Source organism: Cebus imitator, unplaced genomic scaffold, assembly GCF_001604975.1.
Source record: "Cebus imitator isolate Cc_AM_T3 unplaced genomic scaffold, Cebus_imitator-1.0 Scaffold291, whole genome shotgun sequence".
In the NCBI taxonomy this organism is placed as follows: Eukaryota; Metazoa; Chordata; class Mammalia; order Primates; family Cebidae; genus Cebus; species Cebus imitator.
In genome coordinates, this window is record NW_016107606.1 from 3,776,657 (window position 1) to 3,782,222 (window position 5,566).

Here is a 5,566-nt window from a genome sequence, read left to right on the forward strand (position 1 = left end):
AAAAAAAAAAAAAAAAAAAACCCAAACACAAGGGTATTGGTCTCTCGAGAGGAATAACTATGGCTAAATATGGCTTAGTGGTTTTCTCTGGGTATGGTTTCTCAGGAAATAGAGTTATAGACAGAAGACAACATGGAGAACATGGCCAAGTTTAAATAAATGAGTGAATTGCTCTTCCTGTTCTGTGCCTATTTCTGACTAGGTAATCAATATTTCTCTTCTAGAATTAGATCACCTGCTCCCAGACCAAGGCTATGATGGATAACTACTGACAAATATGTCATTCATTGCTTCTGCCTGTGTGTGTGTGTGTGTGTGTGTGTGTGTGTGTGTGTGTGTGTGAAAGAGAGAGAGAGAGTGTCAGTAGTTCTCAGTGTATCATGTATAGGGGGATCTCTCTGAGAATCTGCTAAAAAGCTATTTTGTGCATATTATATGATTTTTTTTTTTTTTTTTGAGACAGAGTCTCACTCTGCCACCCAGGCTGGAGTGCATTGGTGCGATCTCAGCTCACTGCTACCTCCAACCCCTGGGTTCAAGTGAATCTCACGCCTCAGCCTTCCAAGTAGCTGAGATTACAGGTGCACACCACCATGCCTGGCTAACTTTTGTATTTTTAGTAGAGACAGAGTTTCACCATGTTGGCCTGGTTGGTCTCGATTTCCTGACCTCAAGTAATATGCCCACCTTGGCCTCCCAAAGTGCTGGATGACAGATGTGAGCCACTGCACCTGACTGATATTATTTATATATGGTACAAAAAAAAAGTTTGAAGAAATGAAAACAAAAGATTTCAGATGGGCCATGTGCAGTGGCTCGTGCCTATAATCCCAGCACTTTGGGAAGCCAAGGCAGGCAGATTACCTCAAATCAGGAATTTGAGACCAGTGTGACCAACATGGTAAAACCCTGTCTCTACTAAAAATACAAAAATTAGCCAGGCTTGGTGGTGGGCACCTGTAATCCCAGCTACTTGGGAGGCTGAGGCAGGAGAATTGCTTGACCCAGGAAGCAGAGTTTGCAGTAAGCCAAGAATACACCACTGCACTCCAGCCTAGGCAAGACTCTGTCTCAAAAAAAAAAAAAAGAAAAAAAAAAATTTCAGATGGTTTCTCACCCAGACTCCCTATATACTCATCTACAAACTCTATTAAAAGTTCCTGCTCTGTGTGGATACCACACACCCACTACCACCTACTTCTGCTAACAGATTTTCACCTCACACCAGCAGGTAGAAGAGCCATCATATTACAAAGATAAATCCCAATATTGAGGTCAATCTCCATAATGAGAGCCAACATTAATCAAGTCATTTATTGAGCACTTACTATGTGCCAGGCAGAGATAGCAACCAGATGAGCTTGGGGGAATCAAGTAATAAAATTTGGGCAGTATCCTGAAACACCTTCCCCATAGTCTTGGGGTGTACTTTCACATGGCTCCCCCTTTTTCTTTGTATATTCCTAACAATTGCCATGTCAATAATTTCTTAAAATTTGACCTCACAGGTACCACTTTGGAGGGAGTGGTTCTAGGTGAACCATTTGATTTGTCTGGGACTGAGGGGTTTCCTGGCATGCAGGACTTTCAGTGTTAAAAGTGGGACACTGAAGCCAAGCTCATGCTTGTAATCCTAGCACTTTGGGAGGCCGAGGCAGGCAGATCACCTGAGGTCAGAAGTTTAAGACCAGCCTGGCCAACATGGCTAAAGCTTGTCTCTACTAAAAATACAAAAATTAGCTGGGTGTGGTGGTGCACACCTGTAATCCCAGCTACTCAGGAGGCTGAGGCAGGAGAATTGTTTGAACCCAGGAGGCAGAGATTGCAGTGAACCACTGCACTCCAGCCTGGGCAATAGAGCAAGACTTCATCTCAAAAAAAAAAAAAAAAAAAAAAAGTGGGTTGCTGCTGGGTAAATAATGATGGTTGGACAGGCTTCATGCAATGTATCTTGCAGAAATGAACACTAATCATTGCAACAACCCAGCAAGGAACCGAAGCCTCAGAAAGGTCAAAGAAAATTTTGAAAACTGAAGACGGGGATTAGGATGGGACTAGGCTGACGTCTCCAAAGAATGTACTCTTGGCAACTTTGATCTTTTGGCTATTTCTTTGTTTCCTTAGTCATCTCCTGGGACAGGATCCTTGGGCAAATGGCTTATTGGTGTGCATTTTCTGGTCAAAACTTCTAGCTCCAAGCCCGCAAGTCAAATCTGATCTTAGATTCTAAACAGCCTTGATTGTACCCATCACCTTTAAAAAATTCTAGAAACATTTATTTACTTGACTTTCTTATCAGCTATTAGATTGTTCTTTTTTTTATTTTTCTTTTCTTTTTATTTTTTTGAGACAAAGTCTCCCTCTGTCACCCAAGCTAGAGTTCAGTGGTGTGATCTCGGCTCACTGCAACCCCCCCTTCCCAGGGCTCAGGTGATTCTCCCACCTCAGCATCCCAAGTGGCTGGGAATACAGACACATATGACCACACCTGGCTAATTTTTGGTTTTTTGTAGAGACACGATTTCACCTTGTTGCCAAGGCTGGTCTTATACTCCTGAGCTCAAGCAATCCACCTGCGTCCTCCTCCCTAAGTGTTTTGGAAGGCCAAGGGGGAAGACTGCTTGAGCTCAGGAGATGGAGACCAGCCTGGACAACAAAGCAAGATCTTGTCTCTATAAAATAAAATCATAATTTTTTGTGTGTTGGCGGGGGCAGGGTCTCATTCTGTTACCCAGGCTGGAGTGCAGTGGCACGATCTTGGCTCACTGCAACCTTTGCCTCCTGGGTTCAAGCCATTCTCCTCCCTCGGCCCCCTGAGTAGCTGGAATTACAGGTGCAAATGACCATGTCTGGCTAATTTTTGTATTTTTGGTAGAGCTGGGTTTTCACCATGTTGGCCGGGCTGGTCTCAAACTCCTGACCTCAAAAGATCCTCCCACCTTGGCCTTCCCAAAGCACTGGGATTACAGGAATGAGCCACTGCACCTGGTCAAAATAACTTTTTTTGATTAGCTGGGTTTAATGGTGCATGCCTACAGTTCAGCTACTTGGGAGGCTGAGGCAGGAGGATCCCTTGAGCCCAGAAGTCTGAGGCTGCAGTGAGCTATAATCATGCACTGCACTCCAGTTGGGGCAACGGAGCCAGTCCCTCCATCAAAAACAAATGAACAGGGTGGACGTGGTTGCTCAAGCCTATAATCCCAGCACTTTGAGAGGGTGACGTAGCGGATCACCTGAGGTCAGCAGTTCCAGACCAGCCTGGCCAAGATGGTGAAACCTTGTCTCTACTAAAAATACAAAAATTAGCTGGGTGTGGTGGTGAGTGCCTGTAATCCCAGCTACTCGGGAGGCTGAGGCAGGAGAATCACTTGTACCCCGGAGGTAGAGGTTGCAGAGAACTGAGATCGCACAACTGCACTCCAGCCTGAGCAACAGAGTGAGACTCTGTTTATATATATACATACATATATATACGTATACATACACATATATTTGTGGGCCCAGCACAGTGGCTCATGCTTATAGTCTCAGCAACTTGGTAGACTGAGGTAGGAGGATTGCTTGAGCAAGGGAGGTCGAGGCTGTAGGGAGCAATCATTGTGCCACTGTACTCCAGCCTTGGCTACAGAGTGAGACCCTGTCTCAAAATAATAATTCATAGAAATGACCCCATAAGTAAATATTTATATGTGGTACAATTAATGCGGAGTTTCTTTTCTCTTTGGCCATCTAGATGTCTCAATTATCCTAATTTTCTAAATTTTCTACAGAGATCATTTTATTTTTTTGAGGCAGAGTCTTGCTTTGTTGGAGTGCAGTGAGGCGATCTTGGCTCACTGCAACCTCCGCCTTCTGGGTTCAAGCGATTGTCCTGCCTCAGCCTCCTGAGTAGCTGGGACTATAGACACACGCCACCACGCCCAGCTAATATTTTGTATTTTTAGTAGACATGAGGTTTCATCATGTTAGCCATGATAGTCTCAATCTCCTGACCTTGTGATCCACCCATCTCGGCCTCCCAAAGTGCTGGGAGTACAGGCCTGAGCCACCGCCCCCGGCCAGTAAACATGTATTTCTTAACGGGGAATCTTTACATTGTTTCTTTGGCAAATAAATACATAAATAAATGAATAAAATAGAGCCTAGGTCGCCTAGTAATAGGAAGATCCCAAACGTCGGTTTTCTAGACAGGGTTTGCAGAAAAATAGGCGTGACTGGGTTCCCCGGGATCTGCTGGGTTGGAGGAACAGAGAGTTCCCCTACGAGAAGACAGAGCTCCACCAGCCTGGCAGCGTGTTCTCCTTTGGGTCACGGCACATTTTTTTTTTTTTTTTTTTTTGCCCTGGTATCTCTGCTGGGTGAAGGAAGGAAGTCCCAGGAGAGTTTTTCATGTACTTTAAATGATTCATAAGGCGCTTTCCTCCTCCAGTGGAGGCGAAGCCTGGGTGTCGGCTGTCTTCGTGGCGTTGCAGTGGAGGTGGTGCGGCGCCCCCGCCCCCCACCCCGCCCTCAGCCGCAGCCCACCCACCCCTGGCCAGGGGGGAACCGTGAGAGGCAACCCCCTTCCGTATGAGCTGGCTCCTGTATTCAAATGCGAATTCCGCCCAGACTCAGCCCACTCCATCCAGCTCTGTGGATGCTGACTAGGAAGGGAACAGATGAAGCCAATTTAGTTGTCCTTTCTTTGTTCCCGTGACCTTGAGGCACTTAACTCAGCGGAGCTCGCGGTGCAGGGAGCTCGGCAGAGCTCTGGAATGAAAGGCAGGAGACCTTGGAGGGCTCTTGGAGCCTGCACTCTTTCGTTCTGCTTTGGTCACCATAGTGACTTCTGTCTGAAGCCTCAACCCTGCGGTTATTGCTCGATATTCATTCATAATAAGGCCACCCCTGAGTTTTCTGCCCACTGGGAGACCGAGTACCGCGTGCATTGAAGTCACAAGGCTGAGGCGCCGGGGCCTTTAAACACTGCGTGTCAGGGAGGGTGGGGCGGGCCTACGCTGGGCACAGCTCAAGTGTCAAAGTCGGGAAGGAATTCACATCCCATCTGGTCCTGTTCCCTCAGTTTACGGAGAAGGGACTTTGCCCACGGTTTCTCAGCCCTTCCGAGGGACAGCAGGGACTAGAACTGGCGCCCTCCTCTCCTGGCCTAGTGCTCACTGCATTCCATCACTCAGGGCCATGCAGGGCCCATTGTCCTGGTCCAGGTTTTCTAATTTCTTGAACTTTTGGGCTAAGCACAGGGCTCACAGTTTCCACAACTGTCACTAAAGGTGATGGGAATTTATGGTAATCAGCTCATAAACCCATAGTGAAAGGCCTGAACTAGATAGAATTCCCTTAGCCAGTCAAAAGACTTCTAGTTCCGGGTACAGATTTGCAAGTAAATTAGCTCATTTAATCCTCAAAATCACCCTGTAAAGTGACTATTATTACTCCTTTTTAAAGTGAGAAACCTGGGACTTCAACTTGTGTTTGAATAGAACAACTTGGAGTCAGAAGGGAAATGAGTCTTCACTACAGCCCTGGGGGCAGAGCAAGATTCCATCTCAAAAAAAAAGCCAAAAAA